The sequence below is a fragment of the Myotis brandtii genome, unplaced genomic scaffold (genome assembly GCF_000412655.1).
Source record: "Myotis brandtii unplaced genomic scaffold, ASM41265v1 scaffold2247, whole genome shotgun sequence".
NCBI lineage: Eukaryota > Metazoa > Chordata > Mammalia > Chiroptera > Vespertilionidae > Myotis > Myotis brandtii.
The window spans coordinates 254,287-266,975 of NW_005358421.1; positions in this window are offsets into that span (position 1 = coordinate 254,287).

The window sequence follows — 12,689 nt, forward strand, 5'->3', positions numbered from 1 at the left end:
CCTCTCTCTTCCTCTCTGAGATCAATAAAATTATATTTAAAAAATAAATAAGAATATAATGAATACAATGAAGGATTATATTATTGTTCATGGATAACTTGGATTTGAGCTCTATCTTGAGGTCAATTGGCAGAGAAATGCAAAAAGTAAAGATAATATCTATAATTTGATCATAGTTAATAAAACACTTTTATATTCATACTCATTTCAAATCCCCTTATGATACTGCCATTTGCAAATACTGCCATTTACAACAACATGGATGGACCTTGAGAATATTATGCTAAGCAAAATAAATCAATCAGGAAAAGCCAAGAACCATGATTTCATTTATACGTGGGATATAAAACTGAAACGCATGCGGCAGGCGTGGCTCAGTGGTTGAGATCAACCTATGAACTAGGTCACATGTTTGATTTCCTGACAGGGCATATGCTTGGATTTCGGGCTTGATCCCCACAAGGGGGCATGCAGGAGGCAGCCAATCAATGATTTTTCTCTCATCATTGATGTTTCTATCTCTTCCTCTCCCTCCCTCTCTGAAGTCAATAAAAAAAATATTTTTAAAAATAAAATAAACTCATAGACATGGTATGTATGGTGATTACCAAAGGGAAGAGAGTGGGGATGTAGTAAAGGGCAAAGGGGGCCAAATATATGGTGATGGAAGATGATTTGACTTTGGGTGGTAGGAACACACTGTAATATATATCATGTATCATAGAAATGTACATTTGAAACCTATATGATCCTACTAACCAATGTCAACCCAAGAAATTTAATAAAACATAATAAAGTAGGTTCAAATGCCCCTATGAGATGGACAGGGAAGGCAAGACTATTTTTATTTTACAAATGTGGAAACTGAAGCTCTGTGAGCTAGTCACTTAAGCTGAGAGAGATTGAAATGGGACTAAAAGCCTAGGTCTTATGACTATTGTTTAATGCTTTTGCATTCACATCATCTGCTAAGCAGATTGAAAAGGATAGAAACACAGAGGTGGTAGAATGCATGGTATTCAGACTGGAGCCCTTTTTATGCTCAATACCTGGCACATAGAAATTGCTTGATAACTGGCTATCAATCAATTAATTAACTTGAGCTCCATCTTTTCTTAAAATATATTTTTATTGATTTTACGAAGAGGAAGGGAGAGATATGGAGAGTCAGAAACATCAATGAGAGAGAAACATTAATCAGCTGCCTCTTACACGCCTCCTACTGGGGATACAGCCACAACCAAGGTACATGCCCTTGACTGGAATCAAACCCAGAACCCTTCAGTAGGGGACCAATGCTCTATCCACTGAGCCAAACCGGTTAGGGCACTTGAGCTCCATCTTGAAGTCAATTTATGTACCAAGCAATATTGTCAGCTGTAGTACCAAGCAGGTTGAATATTCAGCTTGGGACTCTAGCACAGCTGACATCAGTTGTTAAAGGCTGGCATGGGTTTTTATTGGTCGGTAGTACCTGTATTGTATAGGTAAGTCATTTCAATAATAGCCCTGGTACTAGATATCTTATTTATGGGGTGGAGTCTTCTCTCTTAGATTGAGAAAAATCAGGCTACGGAGGTGTATTAGTTTGCTAGGGTTGCCATAATAAAGTATCATAGACTGGGTGGCTTAAACAACAGAAATTTATTTTCTCACAGTTTTGGAGGCTTGAAGTTCAAGATCAAGGTGTCAGCAGGCCTCTCTCCTAGGCATGAAAAAAATCAAAACTAGCCCTAGCCAGTTTGGCTCAGTGGATAGAGCATCAGCCTGCGGACCAAAGGGTCTCAGGTTTGATTCCGGTCAAGAGCACATGCCTGGGTTGCAAGTTCAGTCCAACGTGCAGGAGGCAGCCACTCAATGATTCCCTCTCATTATTATTATTTTTTTTAATTAAATCTTTATTGTTCAGGTTACATTTGTTCCTCTTATTTTCCCCCCCCATAACTCCCCTCCTCCCAGTTCCCGCCCCACCCTCCGCCCTCACTCCCCACCCACTGTCCTCATCCATAGGTGCACGATTTTTGTCCAGTTTCTTCCCGCATCTCCCATTCCCCTTTCCCCCCCAAGAATAGTCAGTCCATTCCCTTTCTATGTCCCTGATTCATTATAATCACCAGTTCATTCTGTAAATCAGATTATTTATTCACTTGATTCTTAGATTCACTTGTTGATAGATGCATGTTTGTTGTTCACAATTTGTATCTTTACCTTTTTCTTCTTCCTCCTCTTAAAGGATACCTTTCAGCATTTCATATAATACTGGTTTAGTGGTGATGAACTCCTTTAGCTTTTCCTTATCTGTGAAGCTCTTTATCTGACCTTCAATTCTGAATGATAGCTTTGCTGGATAAAGTAATCTTGGTTGTAGGTTCTTGGTATTCAGCACTTTGAATATTTCTTGCCATTCCCTTCTGGCCTGCAAAGTTTCTGTTGAGAAATCAGCTGACAGTCGTATGGGTATTCCCTTGTAGGTAATTGAGTCTCTTTCTCTTGCTGCTTTTAAGATTCTCTCTTTGTCTTTTGCTCTTGGCATTTTAATTATGATGTGTCTTGGTGTGGTCCTCTTTGGATTCCTTTTGTTTGGGGTTCTCTGCGCTTCCTGGACTTGTAAGTCTATTTCTTTCACCAGGTAGGGGAAGTTTTCTGTCATTATTTCTTCAAATAGGTTTTCAATATCTTGCTCTCTCTCATCTTCTGGCACCCCTATTATTCTGATGTTGGTACGCTTGAAGCTGTCCCAGAGGCTCCTTACACTATCTTCGTATTTTCGGATTCTTTTTTCATTTTGCTTTTCCGGTTGGGTGTTTTTTGCTTCTTCGCATTTCAAATCTTTGACTTGATTCTTGCGCTCCTCTGGTCTGCTATTGGGTGTCTGTATAATATTCTTTATTTCAGTCCGTGTATGCTTAATTTCTAGTTGGTTCTTTATCATAGCATCGAGGGTCTCATTAGTTTTCGTGACTCTCTCCTCAAGTTTATTGACAGCTTCTAGCACATTTTTGCAAGCCCTCAAAATTGCGATTTTTAGCTCTATATCCTCCATTTCTGTCATGTTTTTTTGTCTCCGCATTTTTTATGCTTTCTTGGTGCACCCCCTAGTGGTCTTTGTGCGCAGTCTTGTTCTAGTTGAGCCTTGATTGTTGTAGTTAATACTAGAGGGATTTGACCACCAGGCCGACTGGCTGTGTGAATCAGCTGTGTCTGCCGCGGAAAACTTCTGTCCTCTGGGGAGGTGCTAATCTAGCCTTTGCCTGAGGCGATCTGGCAAATGGCTCTGCGCAGGGCTTGGGCGGGGCGGGATCAACAGGGCAGGGCGGGCGGAGGGAGCGGTTATGGTGCCCTCAGTCCCGTTCCCAGAGGCTCTGCTTCTCAGAACCCCAGGAACCGCTGCAAACCTCGGAGGGAAAGCTGCCTTCCAACTGATGCCAGACACTCCCGCTTCTCCCGTTTGAGTCCGAGTCCCCAGCGATTCGCCCGTATCTGGAGCTCAGAGTCTGAGACTCCCCCCTGACCGAAAACGACAACCGCGCTCTCAGCCACCAGCCCGCTTTGCGCGCGCACCTCCGCACCTGAGTATTTTCCACACTGCGCCTCCTCTGAGCCTCGGTGTGCTGATGTTTTTCCTTCTAGTTGAAGAGTCTCTCCTCAGCCAGCCTTCCTGCGGTTCTGGGTGATGTCCGTTCCGTCTTTTAGTTGTATTTTTGAAGTGGTTGTTTGTGGCAGCAGTCTGCGGTGTTTACCTATGCCGCCATCTTGGTCTCTCCTCCCTCTCATCATTGATGTTTCTATCTCTCTCTTCCTCTCTGAAATCAATACAAATATTTTTTAAAAAAAGAAGAAATAGCATTTCTGAAGTTAAAAAAAGAAAAGAAAAATATCAATACTAGAAATTCATGATACAACACGTGCTTCATAACAAATCAATTAAACAGTATAATATGAATTCAGGGAAAGAAGAAATCACTTCTAGTCAGAGTAGGCAGAGAAAACTTTAAAAATATAATGAAGGGCTCCTTAGGACCTCATTTAACATTAATTCTGTATTTTAAATTTTCTTTAAAAACGAGTTTTTATTGATTTTAGAGAGAAAGGGAGATGGAGAGAGAAACATCAGTGTGAGAGACACATGGATTAGTTGCCTCCTGTACAAACCCAACCTGGGATTGAACCCGAAACCTGGGTATGTGCCTTGACTAGGGATTAAACTGGCAACCTTTGGTGCACAGGACAATGCTCAACGAACTGAGCAACACTGGCCAGGGCTAACTTTAATTACTTTTTAAAGGGCCCTATCTCCAAATAAAGTCACATTGGGGTTAGAGGGTTAGGGCTTCATCATATGAATTTTGAGGAGACAGTTCATAACAGTCCATATAAGTGGAGGATATAAAGAAAGAAACTGTAGAGATTTGGAAGTACTTTTTTCTTCAGGCTTTCAACCGAATGGCAACTAGCACACTGCATGGATAGGCAGAGAATGGGGTGGGAAACATCTGTCTGGCTTATGTGACCCAGGGTGTCACATGCCCTGTTTCTTCTTTCCCCCTTCCTGAAGTGGTAGTTTACTACCTGTGTAAAAACAAAACAGTTCCTTACTCCATATCCAGGGTAAAGAATGTTTCTGGTAATACGCAGAGTGAATTAACCAAGACAAGGGGTAGTATGGAAGGGTTGGATGAGGTGGGGTAAGGTGTGGTCTGGTTTTAAGGGGTCAATTACTGTTTATTACACTGAGCCTTTGCTCCCTTGTGTTCCATGCCCTTTCTGTGCCCAGTTCTTTGCCCTGTTTATTTGGGTATAGTCTGCCTCCTTATCTGGGTGCTAAGGTTGTTGGAATTGAGGGTAAGTAGTTTTAAAAAAAAAAATCCTCACGCAAGGACATGATTTTATTGATTTTTAGAGAAAGAGAGAGGAAGGGAGAGAGAGAGAGAGAGAGAGAGAGAGAGAGAGAGACATGGATGTGAGAGAAAAACATTGACCAGTTGCCTCCCATATGAGCCCTGATCTGGGATGGAATCCACAACCTAGGTATGTGCCCTGACTGGGAATCAAACCCTCAACCTTTGGTATATGGGACAATGCTCCAACCACAGGCCAGGGCTTTTTTAAAAAATGTTTTTTTGTGTGTGTTTTTAAATCTTCACTCTGTTCCTGCCATTGAGTGAGGCAAGATTAGGATCTCACTCCTAGAGAAGAGAAATAAAAGTGATCCTTTAACAGCAGAAAACCTCCACCTAAAATAAAATAATGTTTTAATTTTAGGAATTAGATAAAATAGAGGGTTTAAGATTGGTAGTGGTGGTGGAATAAGTATTTAAAGAGGAGAACATCTACTTCTGGTCTAGAGAGAATGAGACAGCTCAGTGGAGAGAGCAGGAATAAAATAGATTTTTCACCTAAAGGATGCTGAGCGGCTGAGCCTCCTTCTATAAACGTTGATGTCAGGAATCACTATCTAGAGACATCTTTTCATTCCGTAAGGCAATGCTGAGTGACTTAGAACCTGTCGCTTCTGTTCTTCAGTTTCCTTGATCTTGAGTGTGGGGGATGGGCGTGTCAATGAGTACATTTGGACAAAGGAGTCCCTTGGCAGATAGAAGGCGTGATAAGATAGAAGGGTAATACGGCAGTAATGGACTATAATCACCCTTTGATGATTATTTGGTTCCTGACTACAGGAACCCTAAATGTATAGAATAAAACATAGTTCCAGCTTCTTTTATGTGGGTACAGGGCAGCATGACCAGAAATGATAACAGCAGTGTTGGGCCTTTATGTAATGATTGAAATGTTTCTATGCTGTGCAATATGGTAGCCACTAGCCACATGTGGCTATGGAGCAGTCAAAATGTGGTTAGTATAACTAAGGAACTGAATTTTTATTTTTATTTCATCTTTATTTTATTAAGTTTAAATTGTTACATGTGGCTAGTGGGTACTGTTTTAAATAGTGCAGGATTAGAATTGCTGTTGATGGGTTGGGTGTACCTCTAGCTTTTCTTCTGATCCAATTCACAGTTAGGTGGTGTAGAGAACTCAAAAAGAAAAAGAGACAATGGGGAATAACAATAATAGACAACATTTACTGTGTGCTTACTATAATTCCAGGCATTATCTAAACACTACGCATTTTATATAATTCTTGCAACAATAGTAAGTACTATTATTATCCCATTTTACATATGAGGAAACTGAGGCATAGTGAGAATTTTACTTGCCTTGGGTCACATAACTGGTATGTAAGGCGTAGAGATGAAATTCATACACAAGTAGTTTGATTACAAAGTCCATTCATTTAGACTACACAGATTCAAGATAATGAGGAGGCATTGAGTGATTAAGGCCATACTTCCCAAACTCTGTGCCAAGGTAAAAATTCAGAGGCACCATGGGATATTAAAATATTTTAAAGGAACCCTGGCCAATGTGGCATGGTTGGTTGGGTGTTGTTCTGTGCACCAGAAGGTTGCTAGTTCCATTCCCCTTCAAGGGCACATGTCTGGGTTGTGGCTGGATCCTCAGTAGGGAGCATGGAAGAGGCAGTCAATGGATGTTGTACTCTCACATCGGTGTTTCTATCTCTCCCTCTCCCTTCCTCTCTCTCTCTAAATCAATAAACTATTCTTTAAAAAAAAAACTAAAGAAAACACAGCAATAGTCAATATTTGTTGTATACAATGCAAATTAGCAGCTGGAGGTAATTCATAATTTGAACATTAGATTCTGCTACATTCCTTTTAATTTCAAAACATCATTGCAAAACCTGGTTTTAGATCCCTCTGATAAAAAAGTAAGCACTAGAGGAGAACCAAGATGGCGGCATAGGTAAACACCGGAGTTTGCTGCCTCGAACAACCACTTCAAAAATACAACTAAAAGACGGAAAGGACATCATCCAGAACCACAGGAAGGCTGGCTGAGTGGAAATTCTACAACTAGGAGGAACCGAGAATCAGAGGAGGCGCAGTGCTGAAGTAAAATACTAAGGTGCGGAGTGCGCGCGGCGCGGGCTGGTGGCTGAGGGCGCGGTTGTCTGTTTCAATCCGGAGGGAGCCTCAGACTCTGAGCTCCAGCGAGTCTCTAGGGACCCAGACTCAAACGGGAGAAGCAAGACTGTCTGGCTACGGTCCCTCTGAGGTTTGCAGCCGTTGCTGGGACAGAGAGGCAGAGCCCCTGGGGACGGACTGAGAGCAGCCATAACTGCTCCCTCCTCCACCCTGTTGATCCCGTGGGACCCCCCTGCAGGGAGACTTTTGCTGGATACCCTCAGTCAACAAAGGCTAGAGCACCTCCCTAGAGACCCAGGAGCCAGGAAGCCCAGAGGTCAGAGTGGGACCATCCAGTTTGCAGCTTCTGGAACCATAATAAACACACTCAGGGGGCAGACTCAGTGAGCACCAAAGCCCCACTGAAGCAAGTCTTGTCCCAGAGGGGTGTCTCCAGCACGGAAGTTCTCCCACTGCAGACACAGCTGATTCTCACAGCCAATTGGCCTGGAGGTCAATTCCTCCCAGTGATAACTACAACAATCAAGGCTTAACTACAACAAGACTGCGCACAAAGACCACTAGGGGGTGTACCAAGAAAGCGTAAAAAATGCGGAGACAAAGAAACAGGACAAAACTATCAAGGGAGGATATTGAGTTCAGAACCACACTTTTGAGGTCTCTCAAGAGGCTTCTAGAGTCTGTCGATAAACTTGATGAGATGTACAGGAAATCTAATGAGACCCTCGATGGTGTGATAAAGGACCATCTAGAAAGTAAGCATACACTGACTGAAATAAAGAATATTATACAGACTCCCAACAGCAGACCAGAGGAGCGCAAGAATCAAGTCAAAGATTCGAAATGCGAAGAAGCGAGAAACACCCAACCGGAAAAGCAAAATGAAAAAAGAACCCAAAAATACGAAGATAGTGTAAGGAGCCTCTGGGACAGCTTCAAACGTACCAACATCAGAATTATAGGGGTACCAGAAGATGAGAGAGAGCAAGATATTGAAAACCTATTTGAAGAAATAATGACAGAAAACTTCCCCCACCTGGTGAAAGAAATAGACTTACAAGTCCAGGAAGCGCAGAGAACCCCAAACAAAAGGAATCCAAAGAGGACCACACCAAGACACATCATAATTAAAATGCCAAGAGCAAAAGACAAAGAGAGAATCTTAAAAGCAGCAAGAGAAAGAAACTCAGTTACCTACAAGGGAATACCCATACGACTGTCAGCTGATTTCTCAACAGAAACTTTGCAGGCCAGAAGGGAGTGGCAAGAAATATTCAAAGTGATGAATAGCAAGAACCTACAACCAAGATTACTTTATCCAGCAAAGCTATCATTCAGAATTGAAGGTCAGATAAAGAGCTTCACAGATAAGGAAAAGCTAAAGGAGTTCATCACCACCAAACCAGTATTATATGAAATGCTGAAAGGTATCCTTTAAGAAGAGGAAGAAGAAGAAAAAGGTAAAGATACAAATTATGAACAACAAATATGCATCTATCAACAAGTGAATCTAAGAATCAAGTGAATAAATAACCTGATGTACAGAATGAACTGGTGATTATAATAGAATCAGGGACATAGAAAGGGAACGGACTAACTATTCTTGGGGGGAAAAGGGGTGTGGGAGATGCGGGAAGAGACTGGACAAAAATCGTGCACCTATGGATGAGGACAGTGGGTGGGGAGTGAGGGCGGAGGGTGGGGTGGGAGCTGGAAGGAGGGGAGTTATGGGGGGAAAAAAGAGGAACCAATGTAATAATCTGAACAATAAAGATTTAATTTAAAAAAAAAGTAAGCACCGTGTGAAAATCGGCACAGAACAGGAAATGGGAGTAGCAATGTTGGATTCCAAGGTTTGAGAAGTTGTGCAGTCTCCAACAGGCACATCAATTCCTTCAGTAACTATTTGTGGCTATTTAAGAAAAAAAATTAAAATTTTTTCTTCCAACTTGTGTATGTTGTTTTTTTAAAAAAAAATGTTTACTAAATTGTCATGAACCAACTACTTAAAAAGCAAACTCTTAGGTATTTCTTTTGACCTAGGGTTGCTATAAAAAAAACTGTTGAGATACTAATCTCATTATAAACTAAGAAATTGGTAACCTCTGGCTGGAGTGCTGAAAATAGACCAAAATGGTCATAAAGGAATAGAGCAACAATTTTCAACCGATGTGCCGAAACATTTTTTTAAAGCATGCCATACATGACTATTTAGCCAGGGCTACTGACTTCTTTTCCCTTAGATTGTCAAATAAAAAAATGACAAGGGCCAACACAACAACAGCTGTCTGGTGTGAATGAATCAAAATTATATCTATTTTTTAGTCAGATCAGCATAAAATATATTTTTTGATATGCCACAGAATTTTAGGAATTAGTGTACATGTGCCATGAGATGAAAAAGGTTGAAAATCACTGGAATAGAGTATGGGGCCTTCGCTTGAGATGACTATAAAAACTAATAAACAGAGTCACTTTTGAGTCAGAACTGTTTGCGCAGGGGAACTCCCTTGTATGTCTTACTCCTCAAACTCCTGAAATGTTAAAACTGGCAAAATAACCTTTAGATTAAAGAAACATTGTATCCCAAACAACTGTTTCTGTAGATAAGAAGAAAGCAGATATTATGACTACAGGCCTAAAAAACATTCTTTAGAATTAACATCACTGTATTAGCTGAGCTGCACCTAAAGAAATTCCTTCTGTTTGTGTATTTGCTTCCGTTTCCTTTTCTCACCAACACCATTTCCTTTCACCTACTATTTGGGTTTCTGCATGAATCAGTGCTTCCTGAATAGCTATTCTTTTGGATCTCAAATGCTTGTTTGCTTATTATTATTTCCAAATTATAAAAGGAAGTTTATCTAGAAAGTTACAGAGGTAGTAGGAGTGAGCCCACTGGGCTTTGTGGATTCAGGAAACAAGTTACAGAGGCAAAAGAAGGGCCTCTGGAGCGTAGGAGAGAGAAGGGTAAAGTTACAGCATCTGGGGAGAAGTAGAGGTGGAAGGGAAAACAGGGCATGCTCCGAGAGGGACAGCCACTGGCCTATTATTTTATTTTTATTTTTATTTTTTTTTAGAAATTGCTTCTGCATGTGGCAGCTGCTTCTTTGTTATTTTTATTTTTTTAATCCTCACTTGAGGATATTTTCCCATTGATTTTTAGAGAGAGTGGAAGGGAGAGGGAGAGACATAGAGAGAGAAACATCGATGTGAGAGAGACACATGGATTGATTGCCTTCTGCATGCACTCTGACCAGGGTTGGGAGCCTGCAACCGAGGTATGTGCTCTTGACCGATATTGAACCTGGGACCCTTCAGTCCGCAGGCTGATGCTCTATCCCAGTGATGGTGAACCTATGACACGCGTGTCAGAGGTGACACACGAACTCATTTTTTTGGTTGATTTTTCTTTGTTAAATGGCATTTAAATATACAAAATAAATATCAAAAATATAAGTCTTTGTTTTACTATAGTTGCAAATATCAAAAAATTTCTATATGTGATACGGCACCAGAGTTAAGTTAGGGTTTTTCAAAATGCTGACATGCCGAGCTCAAAAGGTTCGCCATCACTGCTCTATCTACTGAGCAAACCGGCTAGGGCCTATTATTTAAAAAAAATTTTTTTTAAAATTGATTTCAAAGAAGAAGGGAGAGGGAAAGAGAGATAGAAACAACAACAATGAGAGAGGATCACTGATCGGTTGCCTCCCGTATGCCCCCCCCCACTGAAGGTTGAGCCCTGGGCATGTACCCTGGCCAGGAATGGAACCCTGACCTCCTGATTCATAGGTCAACGCTCAACCACTGAGCCAAACCGGTTGGGCTGGCCTATTATTTTTAAGTTAACGTGGCCTAAATAGAAAGAATAGACATTTTCTAGTTTTGACCACTAAGTATCTGCTATACACCAGGGTTCGTAGTGCAGCAGATGCACACAAACACAGAACACCTGAATCCGTACTATTTAAAGGTCAAAACCTGTGAGGACAGCAGTAAGAGATGTAAATAAACCAAAGTTAGGGTTAGGACAGGATCCAAGGTAGGTTTTAACGCAACCTAGAGCCTGGGTCCTCGTGTTGAATAGACCAAGATAAAGATGTGGCTTGAGAAGACCTGCTGGACCTTGTAGGGTAGACTCCCCTCTGGGTCATAGGTGAAACTGAGGTTGAAGAGATTGGGGCTTCAAGTGAAACTTGGCACTCGGGCCTTGAATTGGCCAGGAGAGGTAGCAGAACACTGGTTGCTGAACTTGAATTCAGAATAAAATATGTTGTGTAGTTCTGAAGGTTATACTACCTGACTAGGGAGGGGTCTAGTAAACTGTGCTTGTCTGTCACATAACAGTACATTTCTTGGGTGACGGGAATGTTTATATATACTGCAGATTCTGTCCCATATGATGCTGTAGAATTACTATAGAAAATTGAGACTTGTCCCTGAATTTTCTTTTGTAGATATATTGTAGAGCATCTACTTTTGGTTTCTGTACACTAACTTTAGAGTTAATTAAAACGAATTAAGTTTGCACTTTCTTTATTTTTTAAAAAATATATTTTTATTGATTTCAGAGAGGAAGGGAGAGGGAGAGATAGAAACATCAGTGATGAGAGAGAATCATGGATCGGCTGCCTCCTGTACACCCCCTTCTAGGGGGTCGAGCCCACAATCCCTAGCATGTGCCCGGGACCAGAATTGAACCCAGGACCCTTCAGTCCCCAGGCCAATGCTCTATCCACTGAGCCAAACCAGGTAGGGCAATAGCTATATTCTTACAAGAATGTTATATTATGTAGTTTGTTACATGAATCTTTCTCTAGTTATCTGTATTGCTTGGATCCAGTATTGTGTAAATCAAGGGATTGTCTGGTTTCCCATCTCATACCTTCGTGTTGAGGATCCAGGAATTCTTTCCCCTAAAAGTTTTATCATCTCCCCATCTGGGCCTAGATTTAGACCCAGATCCTGTAACCTCCAGGTCAGCAATGTTGACCCAGTTTCCTTTGTCCAGGAAGGAACTCAGACACAGACTCACTTAATTTTCTTCTGGGAATGCACGATTTAAGGTTTAAAATTTTCTCTTTTTTTAAAAAAATATATCTTATTGATCTTTTACAGAGAGGAAGGGAGAGAGATAGAGAGTTAGAAACATCGATTAGAGAGAAACATCGATCAGCTGCCTCCTGCACATCTCCTACTGGGGATGTGCCCCAGGTACATGCCCTTGACCGGAATCGAACCTGGGACCTTTCAGTCCGCAGGCCGACGCTCTATCCACTGAGCCAAACCTCCTTCGGCAAAATTTTCTCTTTTTAATCTCTCACGGTGTGCTGCAGACACCACCTGGAATGGGGTTACACTCAGTGGTTCTCAACCTTCCTAATGCCGCGACCCTTTAATACAGTTCCTCATGTTGTGGTGACCCCCAACCATAAAATTATTTTCGTTGCTACTTCATAACTGTAAGTTTGCTACTGTTATGAATCTTAATGTAAATATCTGATATGCTATATGTGTTTTCCTATGGTCTCGACCCACAGGTTGAGAACCGCTGGTACAGGGTACGGTTCATGGGCGAAGGGTGGGGGTGTTGGCAGGGAGGGGAGCTCCCCCTCCTGGCTTCTAGCCGTCTTCCCACACAGTTTCCTTCTTGCTGGAAAACCGGGCGCTGCGGGCCGC